This window comes from Myotis daubentonii, chromosome 19 (assembly GCF_963259705.1).
Source record: "Myotis daubentonii chromosome 19, mMyoDau2.1, whole genome shotgun sequence".
In the NCBI taxonomy this organism is placed as follows: domain Eukaryota; kingdom Metazoa; phylum Chordata; class Mammalia; order Chiroptera; family Vespertilionidae; genus Myotis; species Myotis daubentonii.
Window position 1 is genome coordinate 23,746,134 of NC_081858.1, and position 20,294 is coordinate 23,766,427.

Below are 20,294 nucleotides of genomic sequence, written 5' to 3' on the forward strand. Positions count from 1 at the left end.
AAAATCAATAAAATATATTTTAAAAAAATTAAACACATTAATGCAAGTAAAACATATTAGTATGTGTCTCTGACATATACTAAGTATTCAAACAGTGTTAGCTGTTGTTATTTATACACGGTGATGTCTTCTAACAGGGACGGAGGGCTTAACCCAGAAAATAGTGGTTTTCAGTCACTCCCATGTTCTCCTGGCTCCTGAAACATGTGCTGCCCCCACCCCAGGTCATCCAAACACATCCACCGAGTCTCCCTTAACCTTTGTAGGAGTTCAATTTCGAGACAACTGTCAGAGGCTTCCGTCTGCATAACTGAATAATAAAAGCAATTTTGACTTGGGAAACAAGACAGTAGAGTTTAATCTTCCAACTTGATTGACTTGGAAGCGTGCCTGTCAATACAAAAGATTTTGTTTGGGGCGGTGGAGAAGCCACGGCCAGCACGCCAGCACACCGGCTGGGCTTCCGGCTGGGGGGAGGGGAGGGCCGCAGGGTGGAGTCCTGCTGCAGGCTCTGCTGCAGGCTGTTGGTCACCTTTCTGTCGAGTGAGCGCCATGTTGGGCCTTCTGATTGGTTCAGGGGTGCAGCTGAGTGAAGGAGGCAGATTTTTAAAGCCACCCATAAGTTTGAGAAATTTCAGCTTCTGTTCCTTGTTTCTGATACCAGCAGTATCCCACTGGCCAAACTGAGTTCCTATCTACTTCTGCTTTCAGAGGCTTCTGTTTTGCCTGACTCATGATCAATTTCTTTTCTTTTCTTTTTAAAGTATATTTTTATTGATTTCAGAGAGAAAGAGAGAGGGAGGGAAAGATAGAAACGTCAATGATGAATCACTGATCGGCTGCCTCCCACAGGCCCTACACTGGGGATCGAACCTGCAACTTGGGCATGTGCCCTGACCGGGAATCGAACCGTGACCTCCTGGTTCATAGGCCAACACTCAACCACGCAGACCAGGCATGACCAGTTTCTTCCCGTTGGTCTATGTGCACTTCGTTCCTGTGGCCTTTCTTTTCCAACACTCCCTCTAAGTCTGGGTCAGACTCCTCCTCCCAAAGTTCTACTTTGCTCTCCTTCCTCCTCCTCCTCCTCCTCCTCCTCCTCTCCTCCTCCTCCTCCTCTTCTTCTTCTTCCTCTTTCTAGCTGACTCCTCAATGCCTAGCTCCTCGGCCTTTTAGTGGACTTCATATTCTTCTTCGCAGGGGACCTGAGGCCATCTCCTACTCGGATGTATTCTGAAGGACTTCCTCTTCTTTTTCTTCTTCCATTGGAGGAACTTGGATGGACCGAGAGCCTGTGTCCTGGGGCGGGGAGACTTCTCTGTCTGCCTGGCTCGGGACGTGGTCTCGGGTTCTAGGCGCTCCTCACGGAGGGTGCGGTGGTCCTTCTTTTTCTTCTGCTTTTTCTTCACCAGAGGGATCTCCGGTGACCGCCGTGGATCACACTCCTCGTGAGTGATATGGCTGTGGTGGGACAGACCTCGGGGAAGTCCCTGTTACTGTTCAAACCCAAGTGCTGAGTCTGGCTCTTTAACCAGCATCTTCTTCTTGTTTTTCTCTGGAAGCCCAAAGCCCAGGTCTCCTCTGTGGGTCTTGGTGATCATTCATGTGGGCCAAGCATGTCAAACTCATGCCCCACGGGCCACATGTGGCCCACAAGGAATATTTTTGCAGCCCAGCCAATATAACGGTATGTAAGAAATGTTTTAATAAAAATTTGGTAACTTAATTTTTACAATATCCTGTTATACATAATTATGAATAACAAACTACAACGTTCGCTAATGACTGATGACTATAATCGTGTTGCATTCATTTCCCTTACACGCCTTATGTGCAGGCGCACCATTTCTCCCCACTAATACCAGCAGCGAATATTCTAGCAGCCGATGGCCACGTCATTAGTCTCGTACTGACTTGTTTGGTGTGTGCAACAGGAAATATTTTGCTGTCAGAGAACAAGAAAAATAGGTTTATTTGCGTTACGCTTATTAATTTGTGCAGTTATTCAGTGTCTGGTAAGTTAATGTTCAAGAAAAAAATATTAATTTTTATTACAATGTTCTATTATTGTATGTTAACGATGACTCATTTATCTCAGCCCGTTGTATTCAGCATGTCTCTATCGAAATAAAGCTACGTTTCTATGAAAATGGAAGCTTTTGTTTCTTTGCGGCCCACAGAAACTTAAACCTTATTTATTTGGCCCGTGGTAGCTTTGAGTTTGACACGCTTGGCGTAGGCCATGCTGCTTGGCCTCCACAGAACACGCTCCACCGTGACCCGCTCCACAGTGCGTGACCCGGAAATTGCGTGGCCGGAAGTCGCAGTGCGTGCCCGGAAGTCGCAGTGCGTGACCCGGAAATCGATCCCGCCAACCACGCTAGCCTGTAGCCCACGTGTACCCGCTGCTTCCCAGTCTCGGCCTGGCTCAGGCGGGGAGCACGGTTTGCGGCGACCATGGCGGCTCCCAGGCGGGTAGGCAGCTGCACCGTGCAGCGTGAGGCACAGGCCGGCTCCCTGGAGTCGTCTGTCACCACCAGGACGCCAGTGCCCACCATGGGCCCCGTGTCCCTGGGGTGCTCGTCTCGTCTCGCCCCGCTGGGAAAGGCTGCGGAGCTGCCGGAGCGGATCTGAGGGTAGGCAGCCGCCTGCGGGTGCAGGGGCGGGGCTGTGCCAAGTTTTATTTTTCAATTACAGTTAACATTCCGTAGTACTTCGTGTTAGTTTCAGGTGGACAGCGTAGTGGTTAGACAATCATATCCTTTACTTGCCAGCAGCCACCTGGCACCATCCATCGTTATCACAGTATTATTGACTATATTCCCTACGAGGTGGTGTACATCCCCGGGGCTATTCTGTGACTACCAACGCGGACTTCTTCCGCCCTTCGCCTCTCTCAGCCAGTCCCCCAGCCCCTTTCCCCTCTGGGAACCATCCGTCTGTTCTCTGTATCCATGAATCTGTTTCCGTTTTGTTTACTTGCTTATTTTGTTCTTTAGACTCCACACATAAGTGAAATCATATGGAATTTGTCTTTCTCTGGCTGACTTAATTCTCTCAGCATAATACCCCGTGGGTCCGTCCGCGCTGTCGCAAATAGTCAGATTTCATTCTTTTTTTGTGGCCGAGTAATGTTCCATTGCACATATGTACCGGATGATTTTGTCCACGTGCCTGTCGATGGGCGCTTGGTTCGCTTCCAGAGCTCGGCTGTTGTAAATAACGCTGCAGTGAGCGTGAGGGTGCATATATTCTTTCGAATTAGTGTTTCGGGTTTCTTTGGATCTATACCCAGAAGTGGAATTGCTGGGTCAAAAGGCAAGTTCTATTTTTAATTTTTTGAGGAACCGCCATATTGTTTTAAAACAGGAATTTTTTTTTTTTTTTGCATGAGAATCCCAAGTTCAGGCATCCCTAGAAAAATCAGAAGGGTTGGCAACCCAGGACCCACATTCCCACTCTCTGATCGAGGGCTGGGTGGAGTAGCCAAGGATGCCTCTTAATTTGGCTTGGGTTCCCTAGTATGCCATGCCCCGCCTGGTCCACGTTACTCATTTGCATATTCTGCCAGCCTAGTAGGCCTCTCACCTTAGCAATCTTGCATCTAAGCCTTGAAATCCCCCAAGCTCTGGCCCCCGTAGATTTGCCTGGGGCTCTCCATTTCATGGGGTAAAGAATCACAGAAGACAACCACATCTGGACTGTTAGAGTGGAAATTTCCACGCCATGAAAGGAAGAACTAGTTCAAGATATATATATTTTTTTTAATTCAAGAGGTTTTGCTGCAGTCATCTTTCAGTCCTCTTGAGGCATTTAGTTGACGGAACGTATTGGGATGAGATTGGGCCATGAGTGGCATTTGCCAAACTTACTCTGCATTTCAAAGAAGAGCAATGCCATCGGGGAAACAGGTGTATGGGCAAGAATGTCACCCTAACCCGCCCCTCCTGCCCTGGAGCTGCAACCGCAGTTCTAAAAAGGTGTGGATCCGATGGGAACCGGGGAAGTGGCGGGTCAGCACACTCCCCCATTGTGTTCAGGCAGTCATCGGATATTGACCCAAAGCTCCTTCGTGACGGGCAGACAGTGGTGAGCAAAAGCCGACAGAAGGAAGTCAGGTGGAAATGAGGGGAGGGCTGGGGCCACGCATCTGTACCACAGGGATTCCAGCCCGGCGTGGTGACTGCGAAAGACTTCCTGGGAAGTGATCAAATCTAAGGGACAATTGGAAACCAGCGGGGTGAGGGGGAGCCCGTGTCAGAGAAAGAGGACGGCAGGTTTAAGAGCCCCGGATGGGAGGGAACCTGAGTAACAGAAGGAATTGGAAGCCGGTCAGTGGGCTGAGATAAGATGGGGAACGAGGAGGTTTTGGGCCATGCATAGCCTTTCAGGGTTTGATTGCCCCCGTGGAGTCAACCAGAAAACCCCTTTTTTATCTTTCTATGTGGGATTTGTACGTTCTCGTTAACATAAAGGATCCTATAGTTAAACACAGTTGGAAAGACCATTGCTCCAAGCCCACTGTTTCTATCGATGAGGAAACTGAGGCTTAGAATGGGACTCAACCAGGCCCAGCCCGAGGAAATAAGAAGCCTTGAAGCAGACCAGGTGCCGAGGGAGGGAGGGGAGGAGGGAGGGAGGGAGGGAGGGAGGGAGGGGGGGAGGGGGGGGAGAAAGAGAGAGATGGAAGGTGCAGAGCCAGTGGTTAAGGATGAGAAGACAAACAGAATACATGTGGTGGGAATAGAGCCAGAAGCTGGACCCCAGCCTTCAGGTCAGCACTTTGGCCTTTGGGATAGGGATTGGCGAGAAGAAAGCAGAATTGACAAGGCATCGATAGGCTGAGGCTGGGACGGAGGCAGAGACCTCATCAGAACCAAAGCTCAGTGTCAGTCATTTGAACATGGCAGGGGGCGGGGGTCCTAAATCCCAGAGCAGGCTTAATCCCTCCCACCAGGGGTTATGTGGCTGGCTGAGACCAGGCTCAATTTATCCATGTAACCCTCTCCCTGACCCCTAGTTTGTTTTTTAAAGCAAAATAGCTGATTCATCCATGGGGAGATTGTCTTCTCATCACTGGATGATTGTGATTCTGGATGAGAACACCAGACACCTAATACAAGGAAGCTAGGAAGTGAGTGCAGTCCATGGCTGCAGGTGCCGGCTGGATGGCCCCTGACATGTCCCCTTACCACGCTGGGCATCAGCTTTCCAGTCTGCAGAGTGAAAACGACGATACTTCCCACTTTATCATGAACTTCATGGGAGCTGCCATAACACACATGATCTTTATCTGTTTAAAGCAGCGGTCGCCAACCGGTGGTCCGTGGACCGCCAGTGGTCCGTGAGGTCTGAAAGGTTGGCGACCGCTGGTTTAAAGGACTGTAACCAACTAAGAGCTGTGGACACTGGCACCCCATAATGCATTCACCCCACACTATTGGTCACATAATTTAGTTAGGTCACAGACCACATGTCCCTACACCTACCCCTGCATCCCAGGTTAAGAACTTGAAAGTCCAGAACTATACAAAGCAGGAAGATCATGTGGAGGATTCTTACATGAGAATTTCCTGGCTGGGGCCGAGATGAAATTTCAGGAAGGAAGGAGCTTTCTCAGAGGAAAGGTGTGAATAGACAGATCACAACACCTTGATTTTTAACAAGCCTCAACAAAAGACACTTGGAGCCAGCTGGCCCAGATTTGGAGGGGAGGGCGGAAAGGGTGGGCAGCCTGCAGTTCGGAAGAGATTGAAAGGAGAGATAAAAGTGGAATAAGAATCATGATTTGGGGAGTAGACAGGGTTTGGGGGGAGGGGTGGGTTGGAAATGAACTTTTAACTTTGACGAACAGACTCATACTCCTGGAGGTCATGAGGCTGGCTCCTGGTCCCATTTCTCTCTCAGTCCTTTGCTGTGTGTCCTTTGGCCAACCATTTCCCTTTCTGGGCCTCAGTGGAAGAGGAAGGTTTAAACTAGGTCACATACAATGTTATTTTGCTATATTGTCATGAATCTAGCCATCTAGACAGGACTAGTTTCCAGCAATCTAGAGAGGATCTGTTGACCTCTGTGTCCTAGGGGTGGACACAGAGTTGGGGTATAACAGTGAGAGCGGCCGAGGGCCCGGGGCTGCACAGTTAGAGGACTTGGGTTCAAATCCTATTCTTGCACTTGTTGGCTTCACTATCTGTACCCCAGTTTCCCCAAACTTGAAATAGTTCATCAACTCTAAGATGGCATTGACGATCCAATATGTTTGATGGGCCACTAAGGAGGAAAAATTGCTGCCAAGGAGACTGGGACATGCTGTTGGTTATAAGATGCATTCCAAATTCGGAGATGTTAAAATGTAAATCTATGTGCATCTCAGAATCAGTGAGACATGGTAACGCCCACCTCCTAGGGATGCCTTGGAGGTGAGATGATGCATTTAGAATGCCTGGCGTAGAGCAAGTGCTCAGTGTGAGTTACTAGGTATTAATTATGCAGGCACTAAATAAGTGCTTATTGAACTAAAGAAATGGAAGGTGCCACGTGCTTTTAAAGGAAAAGAGCAAAATGGTTCAAGAGAAGTGTTTCCCAGAACCTACTTTCCATCAGTTTTGACACAAGCGGCCTTTGGTTAGAAGGGAGAATTGAACTACCTACATGTAAATAACCTTTGCAATTTTGTAATGTATTTTTTTAAATGATGGCGTTAAATGAGATGGTTGTGCAATTAATTCACATTTTGCCTAAGATACAGTTGGGCGCTCTTGGTGAGGCCCTGGGTTTCCTTTCCCTGCTTGGAGAACGTTCTCGGTGGACCCCTCCCATCATCTTGGGATGGCCAACCACAAGGGCAGAGGTGATTCCTCCGTTCCCAGAAGGAAACTGGCCCCTGATGGAGACACCGGAAGAGATGAAAGGAAGGAAGAGAGGAAGAGATGTGATCCACAAGGCAATTGGAGAGCAGAGTTGTGAGAAGTAGGGAGGAAAAGGGAACAAAAAAGAAACCCCATAAAGAAGGAAATGAATGAAAAAAAGAATTCCTCAGGCCTTCATTTCTTAGCCTGAAGGTTATGCCCCAGCAGCCAGATTGGGCTTTGGATCAAGTTTCCAATTCCAGTGCCTTGTCCGGGATCATTTCAAATGCGCTCACCCCGGGCAAGAAGGGCCCTTCCCGGTGGCGAGCAGGGATTTGAGGAAGGAGGAGGCGTCTTGTCTGATTAGCTGGGCCTTATCTGCAGAGCCCAGTGGACGGCCTAATGCAAGGAGCCGGCTGGCGAAGCACTGAACCGTCCCAGCTTCTCGCTGACAGAAGCAGAGCTGAGGTCCCGGCCGCTCCTTATCAAGTGACAGGAACACTTGGTGAAGCCACGGAAATTGGATTTGAGTGATTTCCATCCTCCTCTCTCCCCGCCCCCAACCCAGAGCGTTCTGATCGCCCAGCAAGTTAAAGGGGCAGCTCCTGTCCAAGCCGTGCCCAGAGAGCAGAGACAGAACCAGGCAGACCTGGGGCCTAGTCAAGGCCACCATGTCCCTTAGGGGAGGAGCTGGAAATGGGATCCAGTTCTTCAGCCTGCATCAGTCTTTCCATTGAGTTGCCCTAGAATTTTTTCTGAGCAATCACTCTGTCCCTGGGAACCCAAGGCAATGGATGTTTAGTTTATTGCCCTAAAAAATGACCTGGCAGGTAGAGGCATTATCTTTAACTAGAGGCCCGGTGCATGAATGTGTGCACAGGTGGGATACGGCCAGCCGACCCAGATTGGGGCCAATCAGGGCTGGCTGGCCAGGGGTGGGAGAGTGGGGGTGGGGGGAGAGGAGCCATGGGAGGTTGGCTGGTCAGCCCCGCTCCCATCGGGCCGGTTGGCCAGCCACAGTGCGCGTTATAGCGACCGGTCATTCTGGTCGTTCTGGTCATTCCAGTCACTTGGCTTTTATATGTGTGTGTGTGTGTCTGTATGGAAATAAAACCAATTTGGCAATAATAATAATAATAGCTATAACTTCATATCAGATGCTATGCTATTAATTTTTATTAAATTCATACAACACCCCCCCCCCACCATGAGGTAGGCCCTCTTTTTTTTTTTTTAAATATATTTTATTGATTTTTTACAGAGAGGAAGGGAGAGAGATAGAGAGTTAGAAACATCGATGAGAGAGGAACATCGATCAGCTGCCTCCTGCACATCTCCTACTGGGGATGTGCCTGCAACCCAGGTACATGCCCTTGACCGGAATTGAACCCGGGACCCTTCAGTCCGCAGGCCGACGCTCTATCCACTGAGCCAAACCGGTTTCGGCGAGGTAGGCCCTCTTATTGCCCCAGTTTGCATATGGGAAAACTGAGGCATAGTGAGGAAAACTCACTACTCAAGGCCACACAGCTAAGTGTGGTAGGTAAGTAGTAGGGTTTGGCTTGCACCCCAGGTATCTGGTGTTAAAGCCAGAGCTCTTGACCACCGGGCTCTCCTCCTGTCCAGAGGGCTGTATGGGCAGAGCCAGGATTGAACCCATGACTCCTATGTGACCTTGGGGAAATCCCTTCATTTCTCTGGGACTGTTTTCTCACCTGTACCATGGGGTAATAATAGAACCATCTGGAAGAAATAGTGAGGATTTTAACCCAGTTAACGCATGGGAAGTGCTTGTATCACATCTGGTACATGGAAAACACTCAATCAGTGTTGACAATAATACTTATTACCATTGTCATTGTCATTACAATTAAAGCCTCAGGATCGGGAGAAGGTGAGAAGTTGGAAAGTCTGGGAAATACTCGGCATCTGTAAGGCAAAGCTGATTTAATCTGGGCCTGAGAATTCACAGCTCACTAAGTCTGACCTGTCATTTCTGCTCTTAATGAAAATATGCTCCATATTGGAATTAATTACTATTCAAATGGCCTTATTATTAAGCATCGAGGGATCAATGGCACACTCGGTGGATTATCATCGTGGAGTGAAATATCTCAAGGGGTGGGGGGCGGGCAGAATGAAAACACCTTCCTGAATCCAATTGGAAAATCCCTGTAGCACTGGCTGCTGTTGTTGATCCAAGGAGGCTTTGGATCAACATTGTGAGGGAGCTTTGGAGGCAGAAACGAAGATGGGAGGGAAAATGAGGGAGAATGCAACTTATTCTGAGTGTCTTGGACATTTCCAAATGGGTGGTTCTGTAATCGAGGAGTTAGGGAGATTTGAGATGGTTAATGCCCCAATGAAGTCAGTCTGTGGAGCAGGAGAACTGCACTCACTGGGAGTCAGGATGGCCCAGGTGTGGTGGCAGAGAGGGAGAGAAATAGGAGTTATCAGAGAGACAGGCAGAGACAGGTCATCTCATGCCTTTGAAGCCACAACAAAGAGTTTGGGTTTTTGCTAAATGTATAGGTATAGATAGAGCAGAGCTGTGATTTATATGATTGTTTTAAAACTCACTCCAGCCACTGGTTGGAAAATAGAGTGAAGAAGGATGAAGTGGGAGACTAGTAAGAAACTATTGCATTCATCTGGATAAAAGTTTGCAGAGGTTTGACATAGGACTCGGGTAGTGGCAGCAGTGATGGAGAAAGCGCATAGATACTTGTGCAGGGTTGTGTTTTGAGGGTCAAGTTGGCAAGAGATGCTGATGGATTTGGATGTGGAGAATAAGAGACAAAGGAGGCACCCAAAGATGCCTCCCCTGGATTAGAGCTTAAATAGCTAAATGGATGTCAGTACCTGTATCAGTCAGCTATTGCTGTGGTAATGCTGTGTAACAGATCGCCCCCCCCCCCCCCATTCAAGGACTTAGAATTACAGTGGCATGAGTCTGTGGTTACCTACAGTCCTGGGCTCCAATTAGAAATCTGTTTTAGATAGACCATCAGGGATTTTATTACATAGTATCTTGTTATTTTATTTTTAATATATTTTTATTGCATAACCATATCATTTCAACATAATGTCAAGAATATTATTGCAAAAGTTCTACAGTCCACATGGTTTACTGTGGAATCTGGGGGGGGGGGAAAGTTGCTAAAATAATTAAGCTATTCTGAATAAATGGACGCCTCAATGGCTTGAAGAATTTGTGGTGGAGTGATTCTAAAACCACTTGAAGACATTTGTCCCAGCGACCCTACCACTCAGGGCATTGAGAGAGGGGAGTACACTCCAATTCATCCCAGGCTTTAGCAATTTCAGTTTTCTGATTAGCTTTGTGCAGCTAGCAGGGACTCTGTCAGGCAGATAGCTTGTCACGCCAAACACAGGACAAGCCTGTCACTGGTCAAGAAGCCCACTCAGTCAGAGAGAGTGGCTCGCCTCCCCCTAACCGATACCATCTATGCAGCACTAAGAATCACAACCACCGCCAAGCCCGTGCCTGCTCCTGCTCCTCCATTACCGGTTTCAAACAGCAGGCTCACTCAGCTTGCCAAGAAGCCAGTAGACTCCAGGGCTGGCTGATTCTGAGCAGGAGGACGGGGGTCTCTTCAAGGACGAGCTGAACACAGAGAAGGGAAACAGACAGTGGCCTCGGCCCAGCATCCATGGCTGAGGGATGACGCCAAGAAGGAAGCAAGCCAGCAAGACGATGCTGTGAGCTGTGCTGGGCTGGTGCATCTCGACTCCTGTGGAGAAGGAATGACTAGCGATGCGCTTGAAGAAAACTGTGGCCATCCCAAATGGTGATTTGCAGCCTGGCCAGGAAGGAAGTAAATGGGACTCAACAAGAGCCGTGAAGCAACTGCGTTTAGGAGCAGACAGGGCTAACGGTGGCTGTCGGAAAGATGAAGGACTTTGCAAAGGAAGGATGGCTTCTAACTCCACACACCAGCAAATTTGCACTTGGCTCGCACTCCTCAAGCCTCGATTTCCCCCATGCCTGGTCCTCCCTCTGTGGTGTCTGCTGGCTTGGTGAATGCTGCCGCCATATGCGTGCTTAAGCAAGACAAAACCTCGGAAGTCATCCATCACTCCTCACTCTCCCCCATTGCTCTTACCCCATCCATCTCCAAGTCCTGCTAATTGTGCCTCCTAAATATTTTTCCAAGCAGCTCACTTTTTCACCATCCCCCTAGTTATCAGCCACCATCAGTTATCACCTGGCCAACAGCAACAGTCTCCTCAGTGCTCTGGCTTCCGGCTTCTTCCCCCTGTTACCATCAACATCTTTTCAACATATAGATTTGCCAATGTCACCCCCCTGTGTTAAAACCCTCCTGTGGCTCCCCGTTGCTTTCAGAATAAAGACCAAACTTATGAATCTGATCCACCATTCCCAGCATGGTCTGGGTCCCTGCCCACCTCTCACCGCTGCACAAGCTGTTCCATCAGCCTGGGACATACTTCCCTCCAACTTTCACCAAGTTTACCCAGTTGTTCCTCAAAGTCCAGCTCAAGCATCCATTGCACATAAGTGGTTGTCCTTTGCCCACTGCCTCTATTAGCCTCGAGACCAGAAACTTAAAATATATATACTCAGAGAATCGTATTCCTTCAGAGCCCTTATCTCAGCTAGTAATTATGTCTTCATTTTCTGTGATTATCAGTTTATAAAATCCACCTCCCTGTGGATGCGTTGACTGATCGCCCAATCCGCTCCTGTCCTCTCTAGCCTTTCTCTACAGTGGTTGAGTTTCCAGCCTCCCTTGCAGCTAGGAAGGGCCACGTGGCACTGTCTGGCCGGTGAGATGTAAGCAGAAGGTGCTGATTGGAACTTCTGGGAAAGATTCTCAGAAGAGGACTGATTTGACTTGGATGCCCTTGGTCTTTGTGTCTCTTCCCTTGGTTCCTGTGTGGAATACAAAGCCAGTGAGACTAGTGCAGCGGACATGTTTCAGCCATGAAGTCAAAGCCACACAAGGATGGCAGAGCAGAAAAAGAAGGAGCTGAGGGCCTTGCTGCCTCTATTGAGTGGCTGGGTCAGCCCTCCAGCCTCTTATCGCCGCTGGGTTAGGGTTTCATGTGACTCACAGTACACTTCCATGGGCTTTATATCTTATCCCATAAGATTCTAACTGATACAGGCTCCATAAGATGTGCCTGTGTATATTTTTGCTCTGCACGCATCCCTAGCATGGGTCCTGGCATATAGTATATGCTCAACCAACATCTGTTGAACAAATGGATGGAGAGAGCTCCGTCTTTGGAGTCCAGTGGATCTGGGCTCCAGTTCCTGTTCAGTTACTAATGGCTGTGTGCCCACTTAACCTCTCTGAGCTCCAATTTCCTCAAGTGTAAAACCAGGATATGCACATTATTTTCAGGGGGGTTATTCTGGGGGTCTAGGGAGGGATGTGTAGACAGCGCCAGGCCTTGACTCAATGAACAGTAGCTGTTGATAAGATTCTAAGTGATTGGCTCTGAGCACTGACCATGATGTACGAGGCTCTGTGGTAGGCACTTGGGGACGAAGGTCTACAGAGTGGACTCTGCCCTCCAGGTCATGGCAGCTCAGTTGCTGAGGAAGGATTTGCACAAACGCATGGAGAACTCACAGTGCCTCTCAGTGAAAATGTGCTAATGGCCATGGGAGGGGCACAGGCCCTCCATGGGAGTGGAGAACAGGGAAAAATCAATTACACCGATCAAGTCTTCCCTGGGAACAGCACAGGGACAAGGAGCCTGCTTCCTCTCCATTCACTTACCTAACAAGCACGTACTGGTGCTCCTACCACGGGGCTAAGTGCTGGCAACACACAGGCACCCTCCAACTGACATGCAGAAATGACTACACAGAGATCCTTGCCTGCCTGAACAATGGGCTAAACGAGCAAATGTGGGAGCAAATGAACTTCTGAAGAGAAACGAATGAGCTAGAAAATAAATGTCGGTGTTCCCCAGGGAATAAGCGTGCTCTGGAAAATGACAGCGTCTGGGAAGATGGAGGGCCGGGCTATGGGCTTCTGACCCTAATCAGAGGGGGAAATGTGGTTGGGAGAGAGGCGGGTGAAGGTGGGCGTGGAGCCAGGCAGGGAAGATAAGGCTGGTGGGGCCATGAGAATAGTCTCATCAATGCCCCCCTCCTCCCCCCACCCCCACTCACAATTGGGGAAAGGTAACCACAGAGGGTTATTCCTTGGCCATAAAGGTAGAAGAGACAGCAAAGGGGTTTTCCTCCATGCAGCCTGCCCTGATTACACATCTCTCATGTGCTGTGAAACCTCGGGCAGGTTGTTCATTCATTCAACAAATATTTATTGAGCACCAGCTCTGTGCCAGGCACGGGGGTTGAGTGCTGGGATTACGTGATGTGCAAGACAGGCAGGCTGTCTTTGTGGCCCTTACATTCTAATGGGATAAATCAGGTAATGCACATGTAACAGGCAGCTCTAGGAATAGAAGGTGTAGCTGGGACTTGGAAGAACATACTTCAAAGGGAAGAGGAAGGGCATCTCACTGAGGTTTTACTTTGCATCTCCTTCGTGATGACACGGAGCGTCCTTTCAGAGGCTTCTTTCCCAGCCCTGTATCTTGTGGGGGCAGTGCCTGTTCCAATACGGTGCCCACTTTGGGAGGTCGCTTATTTTATTGCTATTGATTTTGAGGATTATTTATATATTTTGGATCTGATTCCTTATCAGCTACGAGATTTTCAAATAGTTTCTCCCCATCTTGGCTTGTCTTTATTTTCTTAACAGTGTCTTTCAGAGAGCAGAAGCTCTTCATTTTAATGAGGTGCGATTTATCAATTTTTTCCTTTTATGGGTATTTTTTTTTCCTCCCAGGGTGTTAAGATAATTCAGTGCCTGGCACGAGAGTAAGCACTTCCTAAGTGGCAGATGTCATCATTATTAATATAAAGGAGAAAATGCAGCCCTCCTGTGCAGCCTAGTTAAGCTCCCTCCCCTCCCCGGGCCTCAGTTTCCTCGTGTGCGCAGTGAGGGAGTTGCATGGCTAAGTGATGTCCAAGGCCCTTTATCCTGGACAAGTCCGAGTGTTAATATTCCCTAAAGGCTTAAAGGGAACATTGAGGGGAGGGGCTGTGGACCGGGGGCCAGGAATGGGGAAGCTCCTTTGCCAAGGACCAGCAGCCCCGCCTCCCTTTGGAGCTAAGAACCAACATCCTGCAGGCGGTTTCAGATCCTCTGTGGGCACCTCAGTGGTGCCGGAGTAGAAGCCCCGAAGGCCATGTGCCTTCCTGAACTGCTCAGAAGTTAGGGTTCTCCAGATGGGGAAACTGAGGCTCCGGGAGGCAAGGTTACAAAGCGGCAGGCCGGACCCAGAATTTGAACCCAGGTCTGCATAATCCCAGAGCCCACTCTCCCGTGGCTCCATCCAGGCTGGACCCTGGAGGAGGGAAATGACCAGGCAGCAGAGCGAGGGGAACTTCAGCCAAAGAAATGTTCCATCTGAAAGTCACAGTGCATTCTCTCCCCAGCAGCTGCGAGAGAAAAATAGAGTGGGTCAGAATTAGCAGGGTTTTTTTTCCTCCTTTTTAATTTATAGCTTGATAGTTGACGTGCTCATTGGGAGAACGTCTTGCTCTCTGGCTTGGCAGCAAAGTCAATGACAAAGCACTGACAGCCCAGAACAGCCCTGCTCCTCCCTGTCAGGTCATGACTGGGCTGGGAGCTATGTGCACCCTTGGGCGTCTCAGCAATTGTGGTCCCCCAGAAGGTGGGGAAGCCCCACTGTGGACTTGGTGGCTGCAACAGTCCCGTTTCTGAATTTTCATTTCCCCAAGCATTTCATAAACCACTCGTTATTCTCCAAGCACCAGAGAAACAAAGGCAGTTAGGACTCCACCCCTATCCTCAGACTGAAGAAGAGACAGTCACATCTATATACATAAAAGCCAAGAGACCGGAATGACCGGAGCAACCGCTTGATATGATGTGCACTATGACTCCGATCAGCCCCCCCACCCCGATTGGGGGCGGGGCTGGCCTGCTGATCTCCTGTGGCCCCTCCCCCCAGCTGACCTGGCCCCGATCAGGCCCAATCAGGGTGGGCTGGCCGGACCCCACCCATGCAAGAATTCATGCACTGGGCCTCTAGTGTACAAATAATGTTAGGACAGGGTGATGGAAATTGCAGCAGCAGAGAGAAGCAGCAGAGTGAGCCTGGATTGTGGCATCAGAGAAGGCTACATGGTTGTTCCTGTTCTATTCTGTTCTCCAGCAGTTTCTCAGCTGTTGCTCTTGTATGCTTGCTGGATTATAAACGTACTGGGGAGATTATGTCTGTGCATTATAAGATATTTGATAGCATCCCTGGCCCCGGCACGGACTGGATGCCAATAGCACTCTCCCCCTTCTCCCCACAAGTCATGACAAACAAACAAAAAAGGTCTCCAGACGTTGTCACATGTCCCCTGGTGGCAAAATCAAACTTGATTGAGAACCACTGTCACAGCATATCCATGTAGGCATTCATTTATTCATGAAATTTTTCATTTATGTCTTCAATAGACATGTACTGAATATTTACCGTGAGCCAGGCACTTAGGTAGGCATTAGGAACACAAAGATACACAAGGTACAGCCTGAGCCACTGCCCTCTGGGAGTTGCCAGGCCAGAGAGGAAAAGAAGCAAGCCAATGAGATGTGATGGGAGCATGGTGGTGGGGCGGGGACAGCAAACAGCTGGATGTATTCTGGGAAGGCTCCCTGGGAGAGGTAACAGCTCCACTGAATATCAAAGATAAAGAGACATTATCCAGGTGAAAAGGAAGGAAGGCATTCCAAATCAAGGAAGAGAGAGGAGCCCTTCTTAAGCAAGAAAATGGGTTCGGCAAAGGCCTGGAGGGTAAGCCAAGCGGGCCCTCTGTGGGTTGCAGCAGTTCTGTGTAGAGTAGAGGGCCACCCATGTCATTGAAAAGCATCTGTGTTTATCCTGAGGACCATGCGGGAGCCATGGGAGGATGCAAAGCAGAGAAAGAAGAGAAGCCGAGCTCGAGGAAAGCTGTGTGGCAGCCAGGAAACAGAGAAGCCCCGTAAGGAAGCCTGAGGAGTTGGGCGAGTGGCCTGGGCCGTGCTCTCCTCACTCCCGAGGTGCCTCCTGGCCTGACCCTCCATCCTGCCCTCTGGGTCCCCTTTGTAGGAGAGACATTTGAGTCACACCTCCTTCCCCTCGATGGCTCAGTCTCCGGAGGCCTCCTCCGTCCCAGTAGCTCCTCAGCGATGACAATCCCTTCAAGTTGACGTGGGGAAAGTGCTTTATCTCCCCCAGCCGTTAGGCCTGTCACCGAGCCCTGATTACACTCGGAGCGTGAAGACAGACTGCGGTGCGGTACACGGCTCATCTCTGGAGAGTCGCAACTGCCAACCCACAGGTCTGGGGCTGAACCGAGAGGGGCCGACCGTCTAATTGCTTGAGAACGTTGGTGTTACCAAGACTTGCTCATGTCTGAATGGTGGCTTGGGCATTTCCCAAGGTTCCACCAGCCCCTCCCATTCATCTCCCGCCTCCCCAGGACTCAGCACAGAGACTGCCACCGACCACCCAGGCTCTCTCTGACTGTGCTCCCAGGGGCGCTCTAAAAGCCCTCCAGCGAGGGTGATCTTGAGTTAGACCGGGGTTCAAACCCCAACTTGGCCACTTACTTAAGGCATGACTGCACCTCCCTGAGCCTTAGTTTCCCCATGTGTCAAATGAGGATAACCAAGTTCCTACCTCATAGGATTACCATGAGGATCAAATGGAATTATCATTGTAAAGGTGTCCGAGTGGGCGCCGGAGCCACTTACTGGCTGGGTGAACCCCGGCAGGGTGTTGCCCTTCTCTGTGCCTCAGTTTCCTCATCTGCAAAATGGCTATCATGATAGGACCTGCCTTGCAGGGAGGATACAAGGAGCTAATTCGTGTAAAGCATTTAGCACAACATAAATACTGCTAAAGTGTTATTCTTATTGTTTGAGTCATAAAACCAGGCAACTAGATGACTTATCACTTCGCCATGATGAACGATCGTGGCTGCTGAGGCGGCCCCAGGTGCCCCCCACCCCGCCCCATCTGCTCCCAAGCCTCCAAGCCGGTGGCGGCGGGGAGCAGCGTTTGGAATTTGTTTTAATCAGCAGAGTGCAGGCGTGCTATTTCACACGCCGGCTGTTTAACTGTACACCTAGTTACAGCTGACTGCCTTGGGTGATTGGTTGAGGGGGCCGAGTTCCCATTTGTCCCCAATCAATCTGGAAACTGAGAAGCAGCCAGAATATTCATTTTCCACCACCCGGCCTGCAGCCCGGGATAATGCGTGATGGGCTCCGGGGCCTGGGAGGAAGCAGAAGAGGTGGGTTCCTGGCGGACAGACAGGGGCTTATGCAACCCAGGTCCCCGTTATCAATTGGGGGGCAGGACACAGTCCAGAGGGGCAGGAGGGCTAAGGTGGCTTAAGAGCGGCTCTGGGCCCCATGCTGTGGATGTCAAGGCTGTATTCTTGACAGCATTTAACCCAAGTGACATGCAGGCATGTCGGCTGGTATTTCATAAGCACCTACTATGGGCTTCCATCAGGCAAAGCTCTCAAGAGGGGAAACACAGAAGGGGGCGTCAAAGCTAAAAATACGAGCTCCATCTGGGAGAAGCGAAAAGTTGGGGAACCGCGTTTATAAAGATGGCCCCGTGACAAGATGGCATTCATTCAATTGCGCCTTCGTTTACTTCAAAGCCATGCAATGGCACCTGCCACGAGCCAGGCTACGTCCTAATGACTTACAGATGCCCAAGAAAGTAAAATGCAGGCCCTGCGCCCCTACAATCACAGCGAAAATAGTGGTACCGGCTGTTTATCGGGCACTGACAGTGAGCCAGCCTTCGCATAAGTTATTTTGTTTAATTCTCACAATAGCTCAAGGAGATAGGTCCTATTTTTACCCTGGGTTTTGCAGATGGTGAGGCAGAAGCTCTGAGAGGGGTTAGTTGCTTGACTGAGGCCCCTGCAGTGAGGAAGGAATCAAGATTCAAACCAGTCCCATCCAACCCAAATGGCTGTTCCTAACCATTAGGCTATCCTGCCTCTCAGAAGACCCAGACCCTGATGTTTTAACAGCTGGGTACAAACTACAGAAAGTCCGGTGGGCGTGCCCACTAGCTGTGATAGTAGGACCCCCATCCCCAGCACGCACCTTAATGTCCTGCACATAGTAGGTGGTCAGTAAGCACTTGCTGGTTGGCCAAGTTCACTCAGGGCCTTCCTGAGCACAGTCAGGCTTCTGCCCCTTGTTTCTCGAATGGCATCCACAGACCATCATCTTACCCACAAGTCCACGAAGTACTTTGGTAATCCTCAGTTCATAGAGGAAGAAACTGGGGCTAGTGGCAAGTGGGTCCAGACGTGAACCCAAGCCCCACCACAGGTACTGGGAGTTTGGGGACCTGATCACTGCAGGCACCATCACCCAGTGCTACAGAGACGTGGGGGCCCCGGGCACCGCACCCACCACCCTCTGTGAGATGCAGGGCCTCCCTGTCCTCTGGTCCTGCCCAAATCAACTCCTTGGGGGAAAAACAGCAACAGAAATAGTTAATAATGTGGATAACTAGTACACCTGTTAATAATGCGGATTTTGTAAACAAAGAAAACACAATAATTTCAAGAGAAACATCAGTAGTGCTTTATTCAAAGTAATTTCCATCGCTAGCTACACATTTCCCCCATCTTTCAGGTAATTTGTGGATACCATCCCATTAGAACTTTTCTTGTTTTGAAGCAGACCATTCAGAGCCCTAGTTTTCCAGTTCTTCGTACGTGTGAAGTGCTGCTCAGAAAGCACGTGTGCCATCGATCAGAACAAGTGGTCACCTGAAGGAGCAAGGTCTGGTGAATACAGCGGATGGGTTAATACTTCCCAGGCAAGATTTTTTAATGCATCTTTAGCTGGTTTTGAAGTGTGTGATGGTGCGTCATCATGAAGCAAAATGACTAGTATAAGGCTTTGTTCTGGTCCAGAGATTGGCGCGTGGTCTGATAATTAGGGGGACGTGCTTGCACCCCTCTCCTTGCTGCCCCACCTGGTTTTGAGGCGACCCATGTGCTCCGCCTCCCAGAAGCTAGCACCGACTATGCTGCGTGCACGTGGCTTTGCCTTATGCCCTCCCAGGGAACCAGCCCTGGATGGAGGAGAGAGGAAGGGACCGTCACCTTCTCATTCTGGGCTTGACTCCTCCGTCTTGGAAAGTGAGTCTCAGAACATCTGCTCAAACGAGCCCGGGCATATTAAACAGCCGCCGAAAACGTATTGTTGTCTCCTCCAATACATAGCAATTACATGGTGTGTTTTGCTCATTAGCAAGAAATTGACACAGAGGCAATCCTGCTTTTTTAAATTACCACTAATCTCGCTGCACCTGCTTGGGAAAAAGGCAGGAGAAAAAAAAAATAAAGGTTGGTAATAACCATTTCATGATATTTTAAAAACAAACACTTTTCCTTAAAAATAGCTTTTGGGGCTTGCGGGCTACCCCCGTCTTGTGTTAAGAGGCGCCCCCGTGTCTTGTGCCGCAGGCTGACTTTACTCTGTCAGCGTCACAGGCTCCGATGCCACACGTGCCTGGGCACAAGGAGCAAGGGAGGCCCAGGGCATGAGCCTGGCTCCCTGGAGGTCTTGACAGCAAGATGCCAAGGTTAATCGTGTGTTAAGGGACCTAATGCACATTAATGACAACCATCAGACCCAAGAGGCTTGTGGGAAACTGACTTATCTGGACGTTATAAGGGACGCATATGCCTCCCCCCAGGACTCAGAGAGCGGAAGTCATTTGCGCATATCACACTGCTCTCCCTGAAGCTGGTGTTCAGACTTGCTGCCCAAACTGGTTGTTGGGTTCCTGCTGCCTCGTTCTCCCACTCCTGTCTCAGTCCACCGGCGACACTTGTCATGCTCAGTGCAGCGGCTCACTGCACACAGTAGGCGCTCCATAAACACATCCTTAACGCCGATAGCCTCCCGGCCCCGGGCCGTCTCATTCTGTGGCCAAGTCCCCTCTGGCTGGGTAAACCTCTCCACCTCTCTGAGCCCGTGCTTTCTTGTTTAGAGAACCGAGATCATGACTAAGTACTTCTCAAGCTAGTTCGTTGGTTGGCAAGGGCCACCTATAACCCTGGGGCAGAAGGTGCCCACGGAACTGGAAATCGTTTTAGGAATCATGATTACTCTGGGGTTTACCTTGTAAGTCATGCTGGGCACAGCCTGTGGTTGATGAGAACCTCAGAGCTTAGCTTGGGGATTAGCATTCAGATTAAGAGAAGAGCGCGTGCAAAGGCCCTGAGGTGGGGTCAAGCTCAGGATGTGCGAAGAACAGCAAGTATCCCTGGGTTGCAGAGGGGGGGAGAGGTGATGAGATTGGCAGGATAAGGCAGCTGATCCTTTCAGAGAC

The 20,294-nt window shown here is 49.8% G+C and overlaps 1 protein-coding gene and 1 pseudogene across 3 annotated transcripts in view; one reads left to right on the plus strand and one right to left on the minus strand.

Moving 5' to 3' along the window:
• SEZ6L (seizure related 6 homolog like) overlaps window positions 1–20,294 on the plus strand; it is a 132,080-nt gene that overhangs the window by 33,904 nt on the left and 77,882 nt on the right. The window lies entirely within an intron of this gene.
• LOC132222163 (lysine-rich nucleolar protein 1-like) lies at window positions 357–2,558 on the minus strand (annotated as a pseudogene).